Here is a 13,522-nt window from a genome sequence, read left to right as displayed (position 1 = left end):
AACCAATTATTTAGACGAATATAATAATAATAATAATAATAATAATAATAATAATAATAATAATAATAATAATAATAAATACACATTTCCAAGTACCGCATTCATTTGAAACTCACACTACAACTCAAGAGTTTTCTAATTTATGTATATTTATTAGTTACAACTCAATAGTTTTTAACTTATGATTATTAATTAGTAATCACTAATAACTTTTTATTTTCCTTTTTTATAAGGTTGTAAAGTTTTGCTCATTAAAAACATTAATGTATTTGAAGAGATTTGTGATTTAAATATGAAGAGTTAATATAAATGTTGTAATAGATGTTTTAGTGTTTTTATGTTATTAAAAGTTATAGTGTTTATTTTTCATATTTTTTATTATTCGTTGTATATATATATATATATATATATATATATATATATATATATATATATATATATATATTAATACAAATGTTATAATAGATGTTTTTCTATTTTTATGTTTTTAAAAGTTGCAGTTCATATTTTTGTTCATACGTTTTGTTACCCGTTATATTATCATTCATTTGATATATAATTTACACAATTTTAAACAGTTTATAAAATTATCAAATAGTTGTATATATCACAATGACTTAAAAATTAAACTATAATGTTTAATAAAACTAATATGGTAACTATATGTTTGCTTTACTACTAACATTTTGTTTCAAAGTAGAAATATTAAAGCTAGCATTTTTCCTTTCACCATATTCATTTGAAACTCTCATTCATTTTTCCTTTCACCACATTCATTTGAAACTCTCATGACTTTTTAATTTCTTTCTAATAATGATTATAAGTTGGTTAATAAGGTTAAATAAATATAAAACCTAAAGTGTAATCATATATAAACTAAATTTCAATATTAAAAGAATATATTTTCTTCTACTTATAAAGTTATGTTTTTAACTTTTAACATATTATACTTAATTTGTTAGGTCTAATATGTTGTTGCATGTAAACCATTATCCTTTTAAAGCTACAACTTTTGAACAATTTGTATAAAATACTTAAATTGTTAATTTAAATATAACCTTAAAGGATCAACTTAAATATAAATTTTAGTTCAACTTAAACAACCTAAAGAATATTTTGTAAATAGTTAAAAGTGATAAATTGTAGTGTCTTTCTAATAATAATTATAAGTTGGTTAATAAGGTTAAATAAGTATCAAACCTAAAGTGTAATCATAAATAAACAAAATTTCATTATTAAAATAATGTTTTTACTTCTACTTATAAAGTTATGTCTTTAACTTTTAACATATTATACTTAATTTATTAGATTTAATATGTTGTTGTATGTAAACTATTATCAATTTAAAGCTACAACTTTTGAATAGTTTGGACAAAATACTTAAATTGTTAATTTAAATATAACATTACAAGGCCAACTTCAATATAAATTTCAAGTCCACTTAAAAAACCCAAAAAATATTTTGTGAATAGTTAAAAATGATAAACTGTAGTGCTAAATGCAAAAACAAAATTGTAATATCAATTTAACTAAAATATTTTCTAAAGATATTTTTATAATCGTTAAAAGTTTTCAAATAATTAACTTACACTAACTTACAATAACAATAGTTAAAAATAACTCTTTATGAATGATTATATTGTTACGTTTAAAATAAAAAAAAACAATTGTTTGATATTTTAAATAATTACAATGTTAGAAATTAAAATGTTAAACAAAATAAATTTTAAAAAATTAATTAATAATAACTACAACTATAAATAACATTACTATATATTATATTTTATTTTATTCATTATTAACCCGTGGGTAGAGGTCATTCAAAAGATTGAATTATCATATAATTCAAAAATAGAGTAAATTACATGAATGGTCCCTATGTATTAGAGTAATTTACGTGTTTGGTCTTTGACTTATTTTTTTAACTCGGAAGGTCCCTACTATTTTTTTTGTTACGCACTTGGTCCCTGTCTTACCTAAAAAGACTAATTTTCCCTTGATTTTCTAATTTATTTAAATAAACACACTTTCAACCCCACTCATTCAGCTTACCTTACATACCCCATCATTTTTTTCTATTTAAATAATAGTCTTTTTAAGTAAGACAGAGACCAAACGCATAACAAAAACAAATAGTAGGGACAAAACGCGTAACAAAAACAAATAATAGGGACCTTCTGAGTTAAAAAAAATAAGTTAGGAACCAAACGTGCAAATCACCCCAAACCATATGGACCATTTGTGTAATTTTCTCTTCAAAATAATCAATATATTATATCTCCATAGTATAAGAATTATTATATCAAATTTAACAATAACATTATTGTTATATTTAAAAAAAACATGTAAAGATTTCAGTTATATAGATGATTTTGCGCAACGCGCGGACATTCACCTATCAAATTTAACAATAACATTATTGTTATATTAAAAAAAACATGTAAAGATTTCAGTTATATAGATGTTTCTGCGCAACGCGCAGACATTCACCTATCAAATTTAACAATAACATTATTGTTATATTTAAAAAAAAACATGTAAAGATTTCAGTTATATAGATGTTTCTGTGCAACGCGCGGGCATTCGTCTAGTTTAATGTATTGTGGTGTAAATCCTTTAAGTTTTGGTCCTTGGTCAAGGAAAGGGAGGGTGTCTCCTTGAGTTTGTTATTGTTTGTATAATATAAGCTATTATTTAATTAAGAAGAATGGTGGTTTCTTTGTACTATTGTATTTTATTATACAACATTATTCTAGACACAAAGCACGTTGCCCATATATTCAAAACATTTTGCAGAACTAATTTAAATTAACAATTATACATTTTAGACAAAACATCTAAGTTTTTAAAAATATAATTGTTTGCAAATGTATTAATTGTAACATCTATCAAATTTCAAAATTATTTTATACTGTCATCCATATAGTAAACGAGTTATAACCTAATTAATTTTATCAAAATATGACATTTGTGGTCATTTCATATAGATAAGAAGATAATTAGAAAGAAAGTACCGATAACTTTTAATTTCTCTAAAGAAAATCGCTGTTGAACGTGCAATCTTCGGGTCAAGAAGAAACAATATCGGCCATGTGTATAAATATGGTTTTGGGCTGAAATCAGTTAAGATGGGCCAATAATACCATTAAAAAGGATACGTGTCCAAGCCCAGAAGGACTTTGGTGTTTTGTTCCAGACCAGAGCATGTATCCGGTAAAATAGAGCCGATTCTTAGCGTGTTTGTTTTTTTGTTTTTTTTTTTTTTTTTTTAAACGCGATTCTCGGCGTGCATCATCAATTCATTTTTAGACATTGCCATAGAAAAGCTGCTATAACTTTTTTTTTTTCCCAAAAGAATCATTTTAGATTTTTAAGTTTTACATGATTTTTTTATAATTTTTAATTTTTTTAGCATGTAATGTTACGATTAATGATAAAAAAAAACTTTATATTTTGGATCTTTTAATGAAGAAACCCGTAAACATGTACAATAGTTTTTCTATTCTTTTTCTAATATTAAATGGTTAAATAGGGTTAAAAAGTGGAAATGTCTTTTATGAAAAATCTGTCCGGTTGTAGATAATTGTTTTTAGTTTTGGAAAAGCTTTTAGAAAAATGGATGATTTTTTTTTCGATTTTCAGTAGAAAATTTAAAAATATGCTCGTTAAAAACCGATTTAGTTTTATTTTTCCATTTTAGAAAATTAGAGAATATATTTATATATATGTGCTATATCAATTTTCTTTTTCTAATTTTTCTAATTTTAAATAATACAAAGTTGTATTGGTTTTGCTCACTAAGATTGTACAGTATGGACCTTTCAACGCAGCCGAGAGGATGATTTGGACTACCTCAATGGCGTTGAGGGTTGAACAACATTGTCACCACCTTGCGTTGTGTTAAGATTCCTTAACTCATCGACGTGTCTTAACATGAATAAAAAGCAAACGATTATTTGACCATTGGTGAAACAGTCGATATATATATATATATATATATATATATATATATATATATATATATATATATATATATAGAGAGAGAGAGAGAGAGAGAGAGAGAGAGAGAGAGAGGATCATGTATAAAACTTTAACTATTGTATAAATGTAAGACTAAATCTACACCAATCATTTGATAAATGTAAAATATTAATTTAATTTATAATTAATTATTATAAAAAAATTAACAGAATTAATAATCCTTTAAATCAGGCATGTTAGTTTCAGCTTATAGCAAAACCGTCGCCTGCTTCATCCTAAGGAATAACACCATCCACCTTTCACCAATTTCGTCACTATCACAAACAATTCAGCCTTTATAAATCACAGGCTTGAATGGATTTTTCATGGTAGTAATATTTTCTATTAGTTTTCTTTTTCTTTCTTAATCAAACAATGAGTTTCTTGAAGCTAATATTCAATACGCAACCATAAACCAGGTGAGGCGCATCCTTCTTTATATATTCTTCTTAGATGTAGTCAATCGACTTGTGTTATTGTCTTGATTTTAACCAAGAGTTTTTTTTGGGTAACTTCCATTATTGTTCATATTTCGCAAGTGTTCATATTTTACTACTTCACAGTGTCGGTTCATACAACAAATAAAGAGGCATTGAGTGTGTAGATAAAGTGATTATACGATTTCTTAATTGGTGAAAACAAAAAGTTTTTAATAATCTAGGAAAGAATTGAAAAAATAAAGATCATTATTGAGACATGTGTAAAATTTACCAATTATCAATAGCTTGAAACAACTGATTATCCAATGACGATTTTGCAAGTCATGGGAAAAGCAATTGCTATTTTAAAAGTGATCGATGTTTGATGCAAGAAACTTGTTGTCCACCGTTTCAAAACCAATGATCCTTATGTCATCATCAAAATCGGAGATCCATTCATCTTTAAAATATATAATTACTTACCTGCTTCAAATCGTCATTGAACTCTAACATTTCGGTAACTTGGTTCCCTGTGCAGTTACAGTTACAGACAATAAAGACGAAGGACATAAATAAATGATTGAATAATGTCTGGAATGAAGAGATGAATTCCTCGCTTTTAGAACACTTTCAAGATCTAAACTTCAATATGCATTTATATGGATATATTCTTAAAGATTATGGATTTACTATGTAACATGAAGTGTTTGATAAAGACATTTTCAAGGTTGATGATAAGATGAGGCATGCTCAAGTGAAATAAGGGACAAAGAAGCATCCCAGAAGAAAAAAAGGAATTTTCTTGTTCTCCTTCTTTTAAATTCAATGCACATGCACCTGCATTTGCCCTAAGTTTGCAATCCCATATTATAGTTCTCCTTGATGTATTTCCTTTTTAATCTATTCAAACATAAAGTCATCATGTTCACATTAATTTTAATAAAGGTTTTAATCATGTATGTTGAATTTGCACTTTGCTTGTCTATATTCTTGTATCCAAGTACTTGTTGAGATAACTATAATTTGGTTCTTTTGTTGCTTCCATATCAACAATAAGTCCATATTTGTGTAATCTCATATTAATACTTCAATTAATCAATTATTGATTCTTAAAGAATGAATTTTAATTCTTAAAGAATTAAGAGTGGTTGATGCTAGTGGTTTGCGGTGATGAAGTCTTTATGGTGACATTTTAATGTAAATAGATGGAAAGCAAGGATGGTGATGCATGTGATAATCGATATCAACCGGAGAAAGTGGAAACTCAAAAAAATTTAGACATTGTATTCTTCAAGAATTTTTAAACCTTAAGAATTCTTCATTTGTATTAAAAATTTGTGGTGTTCTATGCTAGAACACATTCTACAAGAATAGTTTCAGTTGTAAAAAAAATTGTGGTGCTACAAAATTATCGCTTTAGTTCTTAAAGAATTTTGCAGTCTCACAAAGAAGAATTTCTAAAAACTTAAATCTGTTAAACCATTTTTAACCGTCAATTCTAAAATAATGTTTTTTATTTTAATCAGTTGTTATCCCAAAATTTAAAAGAATATTTTATCCGTTATTAAGTGATTCTTAACTCTCACTCTTTAAAAGTCAAGTTAAGATTCATGATTTTGCAATATGTTGTAAAATAATTTTTTATTAGTATTTAATAAAAAAAACATCTCCTAATTTTTCTAGGAAACGTACATACTAATCTATATTAATTTATATTTTATTTAATTTAATTAATTAATTGGTTTTACTTGCCTAAAATATATGTAATTTTCATTTCTCTCTCTTAATAAAATATATTATTTGTAATTATCATTAATTAAGTGTAATTACATAGTAAATTGCTATCCCATGTTAATATTATACACCCTAAAATCACAAGCCTTCATTTTTTTAATCTAATGACCACAATTTAGTTATACATTCACACAATACGTATGGTTCATATTTGATCCTAACCATATATATATATATATATATATATATATATATATATATATATATATATACCATCTCATCCGATTTTATTCACATCATTCTTCTCTTTCTTTATATTTTATACAATTTCAAAACATTTTCAACCAATTAGTGAAGCAAAACCAAACACTCCTCCACGAAACCAAAACTCGCATTCGAACACAACCTCTTCTATGAGATTCGTTGGATAAGGGTTATATTAACCAACTAAACATCCACGAATCGTTGCATATACCATACCAACAACTTTAGTGAATATCACCTCACCTCCTATGCTTTCTCCTTCATCAAAATACTTCAAACAAAATGTTTATGGACAACGACGAAATTTGCAACAAAATTTTTTTGGTAAATCATCTTTTGTACTAAATTTCCAAGCACAAACAACCTTTCAACAAATTTCTACCCAACAACCACCACCCACACAACCATCGGTAGATTTTGTTTCCAAAAATCAAAATCGAAGATAGCCGGAGAGGGAAAGGGAAATCAAAACAGAAACCAAAGACAGTCCAGAAGGTGCACAATGGTGGATGTCGGAGAAAGAATACGCTTTAGCGGAAGCATGGTAGGGGGCATCAAACAATAGTCGGAAAAGAAATGGTATGAAGAAAAAAAATTTAGGGGAAGTGGCACTCCAAAATTTTCATGCTTTATTTAAAAAAAATTACCTACCGCAACACTAATATGCTAAGTAGCAAATTACGAGAATTGAACAGGAGGTGCACACAATCCAACGAAATCTACAACCACCTTTATTTGGAAAAGGAAAGTGGTTGCAATGACTTCGATGTTTTCAAAGCCGCAAAAACGCAATATCGAGTGGAAATGGGTCATGTTATCGAGTTTGAGAAACCATGATAGTTTTTAAGAAGATATCCAAAATGGAATCAATGTCCTACGTTGTCAGAGGTGCAATCTAAGAGGTAATGTAGCACCTGTTCCTGGTACGTAAATCTTATTTGAGTATTTTCCATTTTTAGCCTTGGACTCGGCGAGTCATAGGTCCGACTCGCCGAGTAGAGACGGGACTCGGGACATGTTTAAGTTGGTGACTCGGCAAGTCCATATTCCGGACTCGGCGAGTCACCGTTGTTGGATGAAACCCTAAGTTTTAGAGGTTTGCACCCTATTTAAGCCTCATGTCCACCCCAAGCCAACCCCCATTCACCCTCAGAGCCCCCAAACCTCGTTCAAAGCTTATTTCCTAGAGAGTTTGAATCATTTTTGTGTGTTCTTGAAGGTTTTGAGAAGGAAGTGGTGTGGATCAAGAGGAAGGGAAGGAAGCCAAGCATCTTAGTGCTCTCTCAGTGATTCCTTCGAGGTATAACCCGTTTTCCCTCTATTTATATGCTTATTACTCCATTAAGTCTTTCTTGAGCCCTTCCCCAAGTTTGGTTGTGCATTGTTGGATGATTCAAGATATTTAGCCTTTAGATCTAGACCCTATTCAGTCCCTGGAACAAGGATCTACTACCTTTATGGACCCATGTTGCTTGTACACTCTAGATCAACCCCTTTTTGTGCACTTTAAGCCTTAAAAACCTTATTGGCGATGATCTACACGTAAAGTTGGAAACTTTACGTGTAAACCAGGCCCTAAGAGCCTAGATCTGTGGATAGCATAAGCTGGATTCAAGCAAAATCGACCATATAGAGACTGCATGGTAACGACTCAGCGAGTCGTTCATCTGACTCGGCGAGTATGCTCGCGAGTCTCTGAGTTTGTCCCCTTTTCGTGGTGTCGAGTAGAGTAGTGAGTCACGGGGTGTGACTCAGTGTATTGGAAGTCGGACTCATCCATGATGGAACTTGGCGAGTCATTGCCCTGACTCGGCGAGTTCAAGGCAATCTTCTTAGATCAAGAACAGACTCGACGAGTTGTTCATACAACTCGGCGAGTCTCAGCATAAGTGTTCATCGGATGAAGATGAACTCGACGAGTTGTTCATACAACTCGGCGAGTAGGATGAAGGACTTGAACATCAGTTTGGAAGGAGAAATCATCGAGTCAACGCCTAACTCGACGAGTAGAAACGAGATTCAGGACAATCGTTTGGGTAGGGACTCGGCGAGTTGGAGAGCCAACTCAGCGAGTCGGGTCAACTGAAAGTTGACTCTGGTTTGGACTTATGACATGATCAGGGGTAAAATGGTCATTTTACCCAAAGGTCAGTTAGCAGTGATTGATTGATTATGTTGTGGGAATTACAGCCGGAGCAGCAGCAGCAGCAGTAGACAGTCAGTTCCCGATCAGATCAGCAGCTACTTCGAGGTGAGTTACCTTCCAGTAGCGGTGGGTCTACGGCCACAATGTCGGCCCACCAGTAGGAGTCGTATGTTAGATGATTGTCTTTCTGATATCATCTAGGTTTGCTGCTACCTGATATATTATATGCTAGCATGATATGTTTTATGTGATAGAGATAGAGATCGGTTGTTAGGACCGAAGGGTAGTTCGGACACCCCAGAAATGTCTGACAGCATATGATTATGTGTTTGCATGCTGACTGTTATGTTATATGCAATAGAGGTAGTAGGAGGGGACCAGTCCCCGAGTTCGGTTGTTAGGACCGAAGGGTAGTTCAGACACCCCATATATATTTGATAATATGTTATGTATGATATATGTGATAGTAGCAGTAGGGGTGAAATAGTCCCCGAGGATCGGTTGTCAGGACCGACGGGTAGTCAGCACCCTAGAATAGCTTGACACGGGTAGTCAGCACCCCAGAATGGTTTGACACGGGTGGGACGGCACCCCAGAATGGCCGCATAGGTAGTCGGCACCCCAGAATGGCCGTACCGGGTAGTCAGGCACCCCATAATAGCCTGGCAGTATGTATGTTATGTGGTACGATGGGGGAACTCACTAAGCTTTGTGCTTACATTTTTCCGTTGTTGTTTCAGGTACCTCTTCAGCCAAGGGGAAGGAGCAGGCGCGGTAGCGGCTCATCACACACACACGCCCTTTGATTCTGCATTTATGAGTTTACCATGGGATTGATACTTTGACATTTTGGTTGTTCAACTGTTATGGATTTCAAATTCGGTTCTCGATGTGAAATGGTTTAATTAAGCAATGTTTTAATTATTAATGTTTTCTAAAGTAATGTTTTAAAAACGAAATTTTTGGACGTGAAAATTAGGCCGTTACAAGTTGGTATCAGAGCCTTGGTTTGAGGGATTCGGACACACCTTCGGGGGTGTCTGAACTCAAATCGAGGGATTAAAAGATTTTCCAAAAGAAAATGTTTTCTAAAGATTGAGAAAGGAGTTTTGAGAAAGAACGAAGTGTGTGATGTGCGCGACCGGCCGAGCTCAAGTAAGTATTCCCCAAAGTACCCATACAAGTTTATGTTATGTTTATCAGCTTTTGTAGAACAGCATGCTGGAATAGGACTAAGGATCTAGGAGTGATGCCTTATGTGCCTGCTTTATGTGTTTCAGCTGTATGAGAATTGCATGCTAGTATTAAGTAGACAGCGAGTAGGATAGCCTGATTAGGTTATGCCTGGTAATATGAGCTTAGTATTTTGTGCTAGTACAGTTCCTGTAAGCAGATAGAGTTGATTGAGATTGTTACCCTTGTCTGAATGCTGCTTGCTTCGTGCTATGTAAGACTCTGAATAATGGGAGTTAGCCATTAGGCGAATACGTCACGTCACATGTGATCAGGGTTGAATAATCTTAGAGTGTCGGATTTGATCCTACTGCGCAGCTCTTGTTTGAGTCCAACCGTTGTAGGGACGAGTCGGGTACTCGAAGGATTATCTGAGCCTCGTCACATGTGATGGTATTCGGGTAATGGCTAATTGGCATTACAAGGAGGCCTGCAGCAGCTGAGGACTGGATAGAGTAGAATCAGAGATTTCCCTAGGGCAAGCCTAGGATGAGTATAGCAGTGATCAACAATAGTGAAAGGGATCTGGTGGAGTCGAGGCATTCCTTGAAGAAGGTACAGATAGATGTGGAAGGTAGTATGGGCCCGTACTACTGAAAGCAGAGGATCCGTACCCGAACCAAGGAAGGCCAAGATAAGACCAGGGAACTTGTAAGTAGCAGTGATCCCTCATGAAGTATCAGTATCACTAATGATTGTTATTATGTATTGCAGAATGGTGATACTTCGATCGAGGCCGATAGATGGTGGTTCAGGAGAGGGGTCAGGTTCGGGATCAGGTTTCGAGCCGGTAGATGAGGGACTACGCGAGTTCATTGCGTCAGAGATCACCAGGGGTATCCTTGAGTCGACTCCCATTATCTTCGGGTCGATCAAGGAAGGGATCATCGAGTTGATGGAGGATCGCCTCAGGGCATTCAGGAATGACATGGCATCTGGCCAGTCGGGATCTCGCATGCTGTCCTTTAAGGACTTCAGGGGCAGTGGTGCGCCGGATATCCACAGGGTGAAAAAGACCCCATTGCTGCCAGGCGATGGATTGCAGACATCGAGTCTGCACAGTTGACTAGCTTCTGCCCCGAGGGGTCGAAGGTGAGGTATGCAGCAAGATGTTTACGAGACCGAGCTCGAGATTGGTGGGAGTCAGTGGGTGACTCGTTGGGAGCCTCAGCTATCGAGGCTATGACCTGGTCGGACTTTGTGACCAGGTTCAGGGCAGAGTTTGCGCCGGCTGTCGAGCTTCAACAGATGGCCAGGGAGTTTTTGGACATGAGACAGATGACGGAGAATGTGGTGGAGATCACCGCCAAGTTCCCGGAGAGGGCACTGTTGGTGCCCCAGTATGCGGGCGATGAGGACATGAGGAGGACCTGCTATCATGACATGCTCCGGGCTGATATCCGGTAGCACGTTAGTTTTTCAGCTTGCCCCACCTTGGACTCCATGATTGCCAGGGCGAGGGAGAGAGAGATAGATTTGGAGCACATCCGGCAACGGAAGTCAGAGGAGGGACAGACAGGAGGGGCTTCGGGGGAGAAGCCCAAGGGATCAGATGGTAGGCCGAAAGGACAGTCAGGACCGAGCCGCTGCCGGAAATGCGGCAAGCCGCACGAGGGGTCGTGCAGGTTGGGATCATCAGGCTGCTACAAGTGCGTCAAGTCTGGGCACTTTAGCAGGGATTGCACTGCTCCGGCAGCAGTTATTCAGACGTCTGAGTTGCTGTGTTTCCACTGCAACCAGAGGGGCCACAAGAAGGCCAATTGCCCCTAGTTGACAGTTTCAGCGCCAGTGAAGGCGCCAGCTCCAGCGACCCTGTGGATCACGGATGGCCGGCAGGGCAAGGCAGAGGCTCCAGTGGTGAGGAGCCGGGCATTTCAGCTGACTACCGAGGAGGCACGCGCCGCACCCGATGTGGTGATGGGTATGATTCTTTCCCTCTATTTTATTTTTATGATGTTATGATATTGATATGTGCTCCGTATGTATATGTATGCATTAGGATCGTTCCATGTGAACGGCATCCCAGTTCAGGTGTTGTTCAACTCGGGTGCATCCTGATCATTTGTTTCCCTTGCGCTTAGCAAGAAGTTTCATGAGTCTTCGGGAGAGTTAGATTTCCCTTTAGAGGTAGAGATTGCTGATGATCGATCGGTGCGAGCATCGATGGTGTTTCGAGATTGCGTATTGCGTTTGTTTGAGGAGCGCTACTTGGTAGACTTGGTTCCCATTCCGTTGCGTGGGAACAAGGTGATTATAGGCATGGAATTGTTGAGCCCCAATGGGGCGGTGATAGATTGCGCACAGCAGCTAGTGCGAGTCAGAACCCCAGGTGGGGGAGAGTTAGTGATTCACGGCGAGAGGCCACAGTGTGGACCTACAGTCTGTTCGGCAGCGAGGGCTAGATGATACCTTCAGCAGGGATGCGCAGGATATGTCGCGTACGTGATGGATACCCGGGAGGCGGGTAAGGCGACGGTGAGCGAGGTTCCGGTGGTGCGAGATTTCGCAGATGTTTTTCCAGAGGAGCTTCTTGGGATACCTCCGGAGCGGCAAGTGGAGTTCAGGATTGACCTCGTTCCTGGTGCGGCTCCGATAGCCAAGGCACCATATCGGTTGGCTCCTCCTAAGATGCAGGAGTTGTCTACATAGCTGCAGGAGCTGTTAGACAAGGGATTCATTCGGCCGAGCAGTTCGCCCTGGGGAGCCCCGATTCTATTCGTGAAAAAGAAGGACGGGTCACATCGGATGTGTATAGATTACCGGGAGCTGAACAAGGTAACGGTGAAGAACCGTTACCCACTCCCGAGGATTGATGATCTCTTTGACCAGCTTCAGGGAGCAACTTGGTTCTCCAAGATTGATTTGCGTTCGGGTTATCATCAGATGAGGGTCAGGGAGGAGGATACTCAGAAGACCGTGTTTCGGACGCGCTATGGCCATTATGAGTTCGTGGTGATGCCATTTGGGCTCACCAATGCTCCTGCCGCGTTCATGGACCTCATGAACCGCGTATGCAGACCGATGCTGGATCGGTCTGTGATAGTCTTTATCGATGACATCTTGGTTTATTCCAAGACACAGGAAGAGCATGAGGAACATCTGAGAGAGGTATTGGAGCCCTAAGGAGGGAGAGCTTGTATGCCAAGTTCTCCAAGTGTGAGTTTTGGTTGCGCGAGGTGCAATTTCTCGGGCACCTTGTCAACTAGAACGGGATTCTGGTCGATCCGGCCAAGGTCGAGGCCGTGATGAGATGGGAGGTTCCGAAGTCTCCATCTGAGATTCGGAGTTTCCTAGGATTGGCAGGCTATTATCGGAGATTCATTCAGGACTTCTCCAAGATAGCCGTACCCCTGACGCGGCTAACGAAGAAAGCCGTAGTCTTTCGGTGGGGACCCGAGCAGCAGGCGACGTTTGAGACGCTGAGACGAAGATTGTGCGAGGCGCCAATCTTAGCCCTGCCAGAGGTCGTAGAGGATTTTGTGGTATACTGTGACGCGTACATTTCAGGGCTGGGCGCGGTACTGATACAGAGGGGGCATGTCATTGTCTACGCTTCGAGGCAGCTCAAGCCTCACAAGGCGAACTACCCAACGCATGATTTGGAGTTGGGGGCGGTGGTTTTTTCCCTCAAGATTTGGTGACATTACCTCTACGGGGTTCGATGTACCATCTACATGGACCACAAGAGTTTGATGTACCTCATGGA

Source organism: Lactuca sativa, chromosome 7 (assembly GCF_002870075.4).
Source record: "Lactuca sativa cultivar Salinas chromosome 7, Lsat_Salinas_v11, whole genome shotgun sequence".
In the NCBI taxonomy this organism is placed as follows: Eukaryota; Viridiplantae; Streptophyta; class Magnoliopsida; order Asterales; family Asteraceae; genus Lactuca; species Lactuca sativa.
The sequence above is the reverse complement of the archived record's forward strand: the minus strand, read 5'-3'. Positions refer to the sequence as shown.